At 38.6% G+C, this 13,374-nt stretch overlaps 1 pseudogene across 1 annotated transcript; it reads left to right on the top strand.

Annotated features, from left to right (window-relative positions):
- The first annotated feature begins 3,324 nt into the window (after positions 1 to 3,324).
- LOC308654560 (growth arrest-specific protein 7-like) lies at positions 3,325 to 4,598 on the top strand (annotated as a pseudogene). The gene is made up of 2 exons: positions 3,325 to 3,678; positions 4,074 to 4,598. The product of its transcript is annotated as a growth arrest-specific protein 7-like (transcript).
- The last annotated feature ends 8,776 nt before the right edge of the window (positions 4,599 to 13,374 follow it).

The following is a 13,374-nucleotide window of genomic DNA, read 5'->3' as shown; positions in this document are numbered from 1 at the left end:
TGCTGAATACCTTGAACTAAAGGAGACTGGAAGACTTCAGCAGCAAAGTCTTTCTGACTTTCTCTTGTCCTCCTCTTTCTCTCCCTTAAAAGAATCCATAGAAATGGGAATTTCTTTCTGAAGGCATGTTATGGAAACTAGAAATCTTCTTCCCCAGAACAAGCCATAAGACCCAGAAGTATAGCTCCAAACTCCTGCCTTTCTATGTAAGAACTGGTCATAAGAGAATTATCTGACTTACCTTATCTAATGGTAGATCATACAATCCTCATTTCAGAGGGGTCCTATCTCTCCCCTGCAGGAGGGAATACTACACAGAGAAGCCAAGAGGAATCTGTGAAGACATACCTTTCTGGGTTTCCCTCCTCAGTCTATAACCATGAGACCCTTTTTGTCCAATAACATTTCTACACAAGTGTCCATTCTTCACCAAACATAAGCATAAACCAGTTCCCCTCAATGTTAGATCATCATATCTGAAGCCCCCAATGTCATGTAAAACTTTGATTACATAAATTTGTTATGTTTTGCTATCTCTAATTCATCTTTTGTTATAGGAGTGTCAGCTATGACTTATGATATGTGAGGAAAGGTATCACATCTTTATGTTTCTACACCACTATGAGGCCAATTATAATTTTATAGTTTGCTTAAATGGATTTGCAAAATAATGGTACTTGGGTAATAGTGTAATAATTCCAAAATTATTATATGTCTATTTTAAGATTCAGATGAGTAAATATATTTATAGTACTAGAAACTTGAGGATTCTTACCTTGGTAAAATGGGGGACAGAAATGAAAAAAACCTATATATTTTGGGAGCGGGTACTGGGGATTGAATTGAGGGGCACTCAAACCCAGAGCCACATCTCCAGCCCTATTTTGTAATTTATGGAGAGACAGGGTCTCCACTGAGTTGCTTAGTGCCTCACTTTTTACTGAGACTGGCTTTAAACTTGCGATTTTCCTGCCTGAGCCTCCAGAGCCACTGGTATTACAGGTGTGTGCCACTGTGCCTGGCAAGAAACCTATATTGATGGACTTAAAGCATAAGCATCATGATTTCATATATACATATGAATGTATATACACACTTAAACAATGTAGTTACAAGTGTGTACTAATTCAAGGCAAGCTTCATCCATGCATGTTGGAAACTACCAGTCTATGAAGTGTTTTGGGAATAGCATATTCACATAGTTTCAAAATTTGTCCCCAAAGATCACTAATTAATTTTAGAAAGTATTGAAAGGTAACTTTCCAACTGAGAAAATTAATGAACATGATCATATAAAGAAACCACCAAATATGGGATAAAATTACATAACATGTTGCCTGATGTTATACATTGAGAATGACACAACATCATCTAGGTGATGTTTTTGTGAAACATTTAACCTGAGTCTAATCAATAAAAAACAAAAATTTTTAAATTGAGGGATATGTTATAAAAACATCTCATTTTAAATTTCCAGAGTGCAATAATGACATTGAGGTTATGTGGGCCAATGTCCCTGTTTGTAAGAGGTCCATGTTAGGATATTTAGGTATGATATATCATAATGTCTGCAACTAATTCACAGGAAAATAAAATATTCATAGATTATATAGGTTGGCTATTGTCATATAGTGCAGTGTAATAAAACATCCTGAAATTATTAGCTAAAACAATATTAATTCCCGCTCATGCATGTGGAAATCAGCAGACATAGGTTGAGATCAACTGTGTCTTGCTTTCAAAATGCAGATTTACCTAGGATCGTTCCATATGCCTCTCTTCATTCTTTAAATAATGTGCTACCCAGAAGATATTCTTCCCATGAAGGCAGAAGATGAAGAGGACAAACCCAGTTATGTAACACATTTCAAGACACAACCACAGTGGAAATTTATTCTCTTACAGTCCTGGAAACTAGAAGTCTGAAGTAAGATTCTATTCCTTTTGAGGGATTAGGGGAAGATAGTTCTTTGACACTGCCTAGTTTCTGGTGTTTGCTAGAGATGTTTGGAATTCCTTGTCTTACATAAGCATCAATCCAATCTCTGCATCCATTATCACATGGCCATCTTCTGTTTGTGTGCTCAGATAACTCCAAATTTCTCCCTCCTCAAAGGACACCAGTAATTGGATTTAGAGCCAATACCAATCCAGTGGAACCTCATTTTAATTTAATTATGTTGGAAAGATCCTATTTCCAAATAAGATCACAATCACAAGGATCAAAAGTTAGAATTTTAATATCTTTTTCTGGGGAAAAAATCCACAACAGTCTGCTAACATGCCATTGTGCCGCAGTCTGGCTAGGCACAAATAACCGAGCCGCCACAAAGCACTTGTAGGTTCAAACAGCAACTCTTTATTCCCGAACTCTCACCGGCACTCCACACACGCTCCCTGGGAACACTCTCACCCTCCACCGGGCTCCCCCCCACTCTCTCAGAACCCCGCGAGAATTCAACGGGAACTCCAAAGTAGCGGCCTGAGGCAGCAGGAGCCGCCCTATTGCCAGACAGCAAAGGTCTATATACAACTGAATACACAGCTTAACTTAATCATCATCATCTCAATGGCTCACTGGTGTCACCTCTTAAACACTCCTTCTGGCAAAATGCCATGCGCCATCCTGACTGGCTGTGGCCCTCAACACCATTGGCCAAAAAAACTTACATGGTTAAATGCAAAGTTAAGAAGAGGGGAAGTATTGAAGGAAGTTCCCTCCCTGGGGCCTATTATTCATATCCTTTACTCTCTACTGGAGTTTATCCATCATCCATGATCCAGGAGTCATCTTGGGACTGCAACATGGTGGAATCTATGGAAAATGAAACCCAGATCTGTGTTGTTAATATTGGTCTCCCCCTTAAATGTGATGTACTGGAAATCTTCAGGGACACTATAAGTTACAGAGTAGAAACTTTACTGCCTCAGATACTCACTGCTAGATGGGAAGACACACAAACAACCTGGAAAAAAAACAAGGGAATAAAGCACTCCAAACAAACCAAGATGCTCCAGTAATAGAATTCATTGACAACACAGTAGAAGAAATGTCAGAGAAGGAGTTCTGAATATACTTAGTAAAATTGTTCTGCAACTTAAAGGATGATGTAAGAGAGCAAATACAGAAAGCAAAAGATCACTTCAATAGATAGAGATCCTAAAAGAAGTCAGATAGAAATTCCTGAAATGAAGGAATCAATAAACCAAATTAAAAATTTGATGGAAAGTATCATCAACAGATGAGACCACTTGGAAGACAGAACCTTGGGCAATGAAGACAAAATATATAATCTTGAAAATAAAGTTGACCACACAGAGAAGATGAAAATTTGTGTGACATTCCCTCACTCAGACACAATCCTGAACAGCAACTGCTAAAGCCAACAGAGTGGAGCTATTGTGATTGACTACTTCTGTGCTTATAAGAAGGACCTCCAAGGCAATGGCACCATGGCTGGGTTTGAACTGTGGCTCCAAAAGCAACTGAAAGACAAACAAATGCAGAAAGAAATATCTGAATACACCTGAGAGAGGATAAAGATTGAAGAAGAATATGCAAAGAACTTGGCTAAACAGGAGGAAGGCTCCCTAGAAAAAGTGTGGACTCAGGTGAAGAAGAGCTTGGCAGATGAAGCAGAAGTTCATCTCAAGTTCTCCACCAAGATTCACAGTGAGGTATAGAAGCCCTAATGAACTTTTGTTGCTGGTAGCAGGCCTTCCCTGGCCCTCGGGGCCCAGCCCCCAGTTCCTTGTTCTGCATGTCAAAGTGGCCAGCTCACAGGGTCGTGACACAGGCTTGCGGTTTCATGTTTATCTGCCTCAGACATATGTGCCTTTTTTGGGAACATCTTGGCCTTCTCAGAGCTTCCTGATAAGGGACGGTCACGGTAACCCAAGAGTAGCAGGTGTTATTCCTCCCCTGTTTTGGCTAAATTTCCACTGTAGTTATAGAGAGTATATAAGGGAACAAACTTTGATAATAAAGCACACACATGCCTCCTCCTGGATGAAGAACCTTGGTGTCCTGTGTTTTTTATTTTTTTAACCTCGACATCCCTCGCCGGACTCGGTTCCTGAGGCCGGATGCGGCATTTTGTGAGTACTTCAAGAAAGATATAAAACAGTGTGACCACCATATAGCTGACATCTGCAAACGACTTGCCAGCTGCTATGCATTGGTGGAGAAGGCCCAGAAAGCCCTCACAGAGCAGTAGAGAGACCTGAAGATGAAGACCCAGCAGCTGGAGATTAAACTGAGCAACAAGATGGAGGAGGATGTCAAGAAGGCAAACCACACAGACTGGCTATGACCTCATGTGCTGTATGAACCTCTACAACCAACACAAGTCCAAGAGGTTTGAAGAGATGATGGACACCACTTTGGAGCTGGAGAAGCTAGAGGTGGAGAGGGTGGAGATTATCTGGTAACAACGGTGCCAATACACACAGCTACAGCATGAGACAGAATATTCAACCAAAGCATAGTTCAGCCTGTGAACCAGCTGCTTCAAAAAGTGGACCTGGCCAAAGACAGAGAGCTGTGGGTCAGAGAGTACAAAAGGGGCAACTTTCGCCTTGTGCTCATAAAGATCTAGACATGCCTGTGAGGCTCCCCGGGAGGAGGGGTCCTACCCAGGAGAGGGGCTGGGTGTTGTGGAGAGGAGCTGGTGTGCTGAGAGCCATAGCCAAGTAGGAATGATGCATGGCAATTTCCTTGTCAGCCTACCCAATGTTGCTTAGAGGAAGGACTCTCCATTGTGGAAATGGGCTTGCCTTGGACCCAGGTCATTTGCAGTGACATTGCATGAATGTTTGAGAGTTTTGATTTGAAAGGTGACCTTGCTCAGGGATTAGGGCGGATCCGGGTTTAGGGTGGATCCAGGTTTAGGGTAGATCCTGCTGGGAATAGGGCTTATCCTGCTGCCTCAGGCGCCTGCTCCTTGAGTTCCCGTTGAGTTCTTGTGGGATTCAGAGGGTATTTGGTACACAGAGCCCAAGCCCGGTGGAGGGTGGATTTTTCCAGAATGTGCGTGTAGAGTGCCAGTGACAGTTCGAGAATAAAGAGTTGCTGTTTGAATCTACAAGGCGTGTGGTGGCTCGGTTATTTTGTGCCCAGCCAGACTTCGGCATTTGGTGGCCCGTATGGGGAACGTCTGAAGAGAAGGTAAGTGAAATTGCTCGCCCCTGAGGAAGAGCGAAAGAATGGGTGACCATTTCAATAAACAATGTGTTCTTGTTTTGATTTATTTTGTTTTTATTTCAAGTTGCCTGTTCCTAGAACTTTCTCAGGCAAACTGGAGAAAATGGTTGACTCAAGGTTTGAAGTTGTTCACCCCCGAGGAAGAGAAATTGTTAGAGGAAGGAGGCACCCCAGTGAGACCAAGAACAATTAGGGCATATGTTGATACAATACAAAAATATAGCCCATGACTTTTTAAAGACAAGTTATTAAGTATATCAATGGGACCATCATGGTATTCTGTAGAAGGATTTTTCTTCAACAAGAAAGAGATGGCTAGTTCTGTTTACTACATTTGTCTAAGATCTTGGTTTTTACAGACATCTGATTAATTTACAAAACTAAAGTGTTAAAATATCAACCACTAAATATAAAATCAAGTACTCTTTACTTATTTAGATCCATAAAGTAATATATTTAAACATTATGTGTGTTTTCATAAATTGGTAAATGAAAAAAAGTTTATTATTGCTTTGTGTCTGTGTCTTTGCTAAAACAAGGTTACTAAGAGTTAAGATTCTGTCATGTGTAATTTATATACAAAGAGTATAAGAAGTTTCAGTTGGGTTTCAATTATAGTATTATAGTACCATAAAAAAACATGAAAGTATTTCATCTTATTAAAGTGGAGTAATTTGTCTAATTAGAAATTTTATAAGAGTTGTTTCAGAATGTAAATTTATAAAAAGGGTTAATGGCTAGAAAAGAGATATTAAAATATTGAAGATGTGAAAATATATTTTAATATGGAAGGTTAAAAGAAAAAGAAATGTTTCTAGATGAGATAATCTCTGTGTGGTAAAGTAAAAAGTTGTAAAATGCCATTTAAAAAGATTTTGAGGAAACTAGACTTACTTTAAAAGCTTGAGAAAGGAAGAAAGAAGAAAAAGGTATTTGTACATGGCAGATTGAGACAAAGCTTCTTAATGGAGAGTCCTTCCTCTAAGCAACATTGGGTAGGCTGACAAGGAAATTGCCATGCGTCATTCCTACTTGGCTATGGCTCTCAGCACTGGTGCTCTTGCTGGGTGAAGCTGCCCTCCTACCCATTTTCCTGTACACTGAGGAGAGAGGAGAGAGCTGGTGATTCTAGAAGGGTGATCTGGATGATGTCTTCTCGGCCTGGGAATATTTGGGAGAATCCCAAATATTCCCAGGCCGAGAAGACAGATCTGCAACTCTGCCTTTGTCTCCAAGACTGAAACGCCACTAGCCATGTGCCTTGCTTGTTGCTCAGAGAACAAACTGAGGCTGGAACTTTGTGGTCCCTGCTAAGTTCCACAGGGGGTGGTCATCACACACTTGTGCCCTTGGATGCCACAAGGCCCATCCTCTAGCTGGTTCCTTTATCTCTGGGGCTTTGGAAGATCAGGGGAAGGCTGTATCTACCTCCAAGCCAATGTCAGGATCAGAATCATGGATAGAAGTTGTCATCAGCTCAGCCTGTACCTAGAATCCTTTACAGCCTTCTCTCTCTATTTTTCTCATTGCATTCTGGGGACCTAAGTGTGGCTTTTCTTAGCCACTTTTCATCCTCATGGGTCTTGATAAGGCCTGTTATCTGTCTTCCTAGACCAACCCTCCCTAGAGAGGTCAGGATGAAACTACCTCATCCTACAAATTAGCCCCAAGTCAGAGCACTGAATCACGGTTCCTATCAGACCAGGCATGTCTCTGAAGTCTCTGAAAATCCTGATCCATCCATTCTTCAGTTGCTTTCTCAAGGCAGTTCCATCCCCACCCTGCCACCCCTGAAGAGTCTCACTAGAGGAAGCTTTCCAAAGTTCCCAGCCAGCAAGACCTCTGTCAGCTGTGTGCATGTCCAAAAGCTTTGAGGAATGGAGATAAACCAGCTCAGCTCAGAAACCCTATAGGGCTGGGTCAGTCCCACATAGGAGACAGGTTGGGGCAAGTATTTTCTCATCTCCCGTATGGCTCCATCCATGCTTGATGGGGTTTGGACTACTACTGTCCTTTATATGAGCATTGCAGACTCTTGTGGTCACAGGAGTTTATTGCTATCCAGGTAAGTCCTGTCACCTGGTCTCCAGCTCTTCTGAACTTTTTAGAGCTTTGTGCCAAGCCCTCAGTTGGTGTTAGCACCTCCTCTCTCTCTCTGTCCATTTTCCATGGAGAAGCTTGGGCCAAGTGTGACTGGGGAAGCTTTTAAGCACTTCTGCTCATTTTAGCCCATCACTTCCTTTTTCTACTACAGCAAACATGATCTCCACCATATTAACCTAGAGAACCAGCCTGAGAGGTCTGGGAGAAAAAATTGACATAGTGAGCAAGGAACAGATTCTAGCCAGAAACCCATGCTCTGAGAGTCCACCTTTCTTCATCTTTCCCATTGATGGCTTTGGACTTGATTCTTCCATCTCCATGGGAACAGAATTCTACAAGCACAACTCACTGAACTTTCCTTCAATTTTACATGTTAACAATGGATGACATTAATCTTGAATCTTTTGGCATCTTTTCCACTGAAACAGAATTGCTTTCTCATAGTTTTTATTAGAAAGATGTCCAATATACTAAAGCAAACCAGACCTTGTCACTTTTCTTTTTTAAAAAAAAATTTAAATTGATTTTTTAAAAAAATAAATGACAGCAGAATGCATTACAATTCATATTACACATAGACAGTACAATTTTTCATATCTCTGGTTGTATATAAAGTATGTTCACACCAATTCATGTCTTCATACATGTACTTTGGATAATGATGTCCATCACATTTCACCATCTTTGCTAGCCTCCTGCCCACTCCCTTGCCCTCATACCCCTCTGCCCTAACTAGAGTTCATCTATTCCTCCCATGCTCTCCCTCCCTACCCCACTATGAATCAGCCTCCTTATATCAGAGAAAAAATTTGGCATTTGCTTTTTTGAGATTGGTTAACTTCATTTAGCATTATCTTCTCCAACACCATCCATTTACCTGCAAATGCCATGATTTTATTCTTTTTTATTGCTGAGTAATATTCCATTGTGTACATATGCCACATTTTTTTATCCATTAATCTACTGAAGGGCTTCTAGGTTGGTTCCACAGTTTAGCTATTGTCAATGTGGCTGTGTCCCTGTAGTATGTTGTTTTTAAGTCCTTTGTGTATAGACCAAGGAGAGGATAGCTGGGTCAAATGGTGGTTCCATTTCCAGATTTTCAAGGAATCTTCATACTGCTTTCCATATTGGCTGCACCAATTTGCAATCCCACCAGCAATGTATGAGTGTACCTTTTTTCCCCACATTCTTGCCAACACTATTGTTTGTCTTCATAATAGCTGCCATTATACTGGAGTGAGATGATATCTTAGATAGTTTTGATTTGCATTTCTCTAATTGCTAGAGATGATAATCATTTTTTTATATTGTTGATTGATTGTGTATCCTGTTCTGAGAAGTGTTTGTTCAGATCCTTGGCCCATTTATTGATTGGGTTATTTGTTTTTTTGGTGCTTGACTTTTGAGTTCTTTATATACCCTAGAGATTAGTGCTCTATCTGATATGTGAGCCTTAATCTTGTAACGTTTCTTACTGAAACATCCCAAGCACAAAAACCAGTGTGAAGGTGTTCACAAACATGAAGGGTGGGATTTGGTGAGATCTGTTCATGATTGGAAGAGAACCATCCTTTGAGATCTGGGCTTGGACCATAACACCAGCTATCAGTTTTTGAATATTTCTTGGCTTTTTTCTCTAAAAATGGATGCTAGTGGTAATAGCCTAAAAACACTTGGGAATAATGAAATTAATTAACTTAATGAAAGACCTATACAATGAAAACTACAAAACGCTAAAGAAAGAAATTAAAGAAGACCTTAGAAGATAGAAAAACCTCCCTTGCTCTTGGATAGGCAGAATTAACATTGTCAAAATGACCATACTACCAAAAGCACTATACAGACTTAATGCAATTACAATCAAAATCACAATGACATTCCTCATAGAAGCAGAAAAAGCAGTCATGAAATTCATCTGAAAAAAATAAGAGACCCAGAATAGCTGAAGCAATCCTCAGCAAGAAGAGTGAAGCAGGTAGCATCACTATACCAGACCTTAAACTATACTACAGAGCAATAATAACAAAAATGGCATGGTATTGGCACCAAAATAGACTTGTAGACCAATGGTATAGAATAGAGGACACAGAGACAAACCCACATAATTAATTATCTTATATTAGACAAAGGCACCAAAAATATATATTGGAGAAAGATAGCCTCTTCAACAAATGGTGTGGGGAACACTGGAAATTCATATGCAGCAAAATGAAAGTAAGACCCTGTCTCTCACCATGCACAAAACTCAACTCAAAGTGGATCAAGGACCTGGGAATTAATCCAGAGATGCTGCACTTAATAGAAGAAAAAGTAGGCCCAGATTTTCATCATGTTGTATTAGGCCCTGACTTCTTAGAACAAGAAGTCCTATAGAACAAGAAATAAAATCAAGAATCAGGGCTGGGGATGTGGCTCAAGCGGTAGCACGCTCGTCTGGCATGCGTGCGGCCCCAGTTCGATCCTCAGCACCACATACCAACAAAGATGTCGTGTCCGCCGAGAACTAAGAAATAAATATTTAAAAAAATTCTCTCTCTCTCTCTCTCTCTCTCTCTCTCTCCCCCCTCTCACTCTCTCTTAAATAAATAAATAATTCTCTTCTCCCCCCCCCCTCTCTCTCTCTCTCCTCTCTCCCTCTCTTAAAAAAAAATCAAGAATCAATAAAATGGGATGGGTTCAAACTAAAAAGCTTCTTCTCAGCAAAAGAAACAATTAGTGAAGTGAATCAGCAAAAGAAACAATCCTACAGAATGGGAGCAAATTTTTACCACACACAAACCAGATAGAGAACTGATCTCTAGGATATATAAAGAACTCAAAATCTTAACATCAAAAAATTAAATAATCCAATCAATAAACGGACCAAGAAAATGAACAGACACTTCTCAGAAGATGATATACAATATAAACAAATGTTCAACATCTCTAGAAATGCAAATCAAAACTACTCTAAGATTTCATCTCACTTCAGTCAGAATGGCAGCTATTAAGAATACAAAAAATAATAAGTGTTGGCAAGGATGTGGGGGAAAGGCACACTTGGTGGGACTGCAAATTGGTGTGACCAACCTGGAAAGCAGTATGAAGATTCCTTGGAAAACTGGAAATGGAACCACCATTTGACCCAGCTATCCCACTCCTTGATGTATACCCAAAAGTTTTAAAAACAGCATACTCTAGTGATGCAGCCACTTCAATGTTTATAGCAGCACAATTTACAATAGCTAAATTGGGGAACCAACCATATCCAGATTAATGGATAAAAAAATGTGGTATATATACACAAATGGAATAATATCAGCATTAAAAAAGAATAAAATCATGGCATTTTCAGGTAAATGGATGGAGCTGGAGAATATTATGCTAAGTGAAGTAAGCCAATCCCCCCAAATTAAATACCAAATGTTTCTCTGATATGTGGATGCTGATTCATAATGGGGATGGAGGGGGGAGCATGGGAGGAATGGAGGAATTTTAGATAGGGAAAAGGGGAGGAAGAGGAAAGGGAGGGGGAATGGGTGTAAGAAAGATGGTGGAATGAGATGGACATCCTTACCCTATGTATGAAGAAATGAATGATGAGACTACTTTGTGTACAACCAGAGACATGAAAAATTATGCTCCATATGTGTAATATGAATTGAATTGCATTATTCTGTCATATATAACAAATTAGAATTTTAAAAAAGTGGAGAAGTATCAAAGGATTCAAAGAATATGCAAACAAATATTTGAACGAATTAAAGAAGACAGTACAGGATAAGAAAGAGCATTTTAATAAAGAAAGATTATAGAAAAGGATAAAACAGAAATATTGGAAATGAGAAGCTCAAGAGGAAGAAAGAATGCTGGGCTTAAAAACAAATTGGATGAACTAGAACATTCAAGTCATAGTAAAAACAAGAAAAAAATTAACTATGAACAGAAAATACAAGACCTCAGGGGCAATATTAAAAGGCCAAACTTAAGACTTATATATTTTGGGAAAAGAGTAGAGATACAGAATAATGGCATGGAAAACTTGTTCAGAGAAATAATAGCAGAAATGTTCCCTAATCTTGGAAATGAGATGGGCATTTCACTTCTGGTGGCATTTAGAAAATAAGGTAGATGTGACCAGGAAAGAACCTCTTCATGACATATTATAGTTAAAATTACTTTGTTACAAAACAAAGAAGGAATTTTAAAAGCTGCAAGAGAAATGTGCCACATGGCTTATAAAGGCAAATTCATGATGATAACAGATTTCTCAGCAGAAATTCTAAAGGCTAACTAAGGACAGAGTAGGGACGAAGAGCATGAGAAGAAGATTAACATTAAACAGGGATGAGAGGTGGGAGGGAAAGGGAGAGAGAAGGGAAATTGCATGGAAATGGAAGGTGATCCTCAGGGTTATACAAAATTACATACAAGAGGAAGTGAGGGGTAAGGGAAGAATAATACAAGTGGAAGAAATGATTTACAGTAGAGGGGGTAGAGAGAGTAGAGGGGAGGGGAGGGGAGGGGGGATAGTAGAGGATAGGAAAGGCAGCAGAATACAACAGACACTAGAAGGGCAATGTGTAAATCAATGGAAGTGTAAATGATGTGATTCAGCAATCTGTATACGGGGTAAAAATTGGAGTTCATAACCCACTTGAATCAAACTGTGAAATATGATATATCAAGAACTATGTAATGTTTTGAACGACCAACAATAAAAAAAGAAAAAAAAAGAAAGAAATTCTAAAGGCCAGGAAGACATAGAATGATGTATGTCAAGCCCTGAAAGAAAATAACTTCCAACCTAGATTAGTATATCCAGGAAACTATGATTTAGTATCAAAGAAAATAAAAAATAACTTTCCAAAATAGGCATAATCTAAAGGAATTCATGCCCACTGATCCAGTATTGTGGAAGACATTTAAAGGAATCCTATAAATAGAAGAGGAAGTGAGACAGTACAGAAAAGAACAAATATCATTTGAAGAATACATGGGCAATTGATAATTAGTAATGAGTCAAATATTAGGAAAAATAATAAATGACAGGAATTTAGTGCATCTTTCTATAATAACCCTGAATATAAATGTACTTAATTCTCAAATTAAAAGACATATAGAATGGCAGGTGGGATTAAAAAAAGATACTCTGTGTTTGTACAAATATATCAGAATATACTCTATTGTCATGTATATCTAAAAAGAACAAATAAAATTTTAAAAAAATAAAATAAGTTGAAAAAAAGAGCAGCTATATATTCCCTGCAAGAAACATATCTTACTGGCAAAGACATACCCAGACTGAAAGTAAAGAAGTGAAAGATGATATCCCATGAAAATGGAATGCAAAAGTAAGCAGGAACTGTTCATTCATATTGCCAAAGTGGAACTCAATTCAAAATTAGTGAGAAGAGACAAAGAAGATCTGTACATATTGATACAGGGAACAATTCAGATATAAACATGGAAGATATATATATACACCTAACATTGGTACAATCAATTTCATAAAATGAATGCTACTTGACATAAAGGGAGAGATGGGTCCCAATGCAATGCTAATAGGCAACTTCAATATCCCATTATCACAAATAGGTCATGTGAATAAAAAATTTACAAAGAAATAACAGAATTAAACTATACTATAGACAAATGGACTTAATTAGATATCAATAGAATATTCCATTCAAGAAGAGCAGAATACACATTCTTTTCAGCAGTTCATGGCACATCATATTTTAGATAACAAAGTAAGTATTAACAAATACAATTTTGAAATAACTTTTTGCATTTTATCAGATCATATGGAATGAAATAAGAAGTCAACAGTAGGAGAAACTACAGAATCTATTCAAACACGTGGATAGTGAAAAATACACTTTTGAAAAATCAGTGGGTCATTGAATAAATCAGGGAGAAAAACATAAAATTCCTATAATCATATAAGAATGGAAACACAACATACCAGAATCTGTGGGATACAGCAAATGCAATTCTAAGAGGAAAATTTATTAGCTGTGAGTGCCTACATTAAAAAATCAGATGCATCTCAAGGCCTTAGAAAGGAAAGAGCAAACAAAACT

This window comes from Spermophilus citellus (assembly GCF_964194105.1).
Source record: "Spermophilus citellus genome assembly, chromosome: 1".
NCBI classification, from domain to species: domain Eukaryota; kingdom Metazoa; phylum Chordata; class Mammalia; order Rodentia; family Sciuridae; genus Spermophilus; species Spermophilus citellus.
Note: the sequence above shows the minus strand (reverse complement) of the source record. Positions and strands in the feature narration are given on the sequence as shown.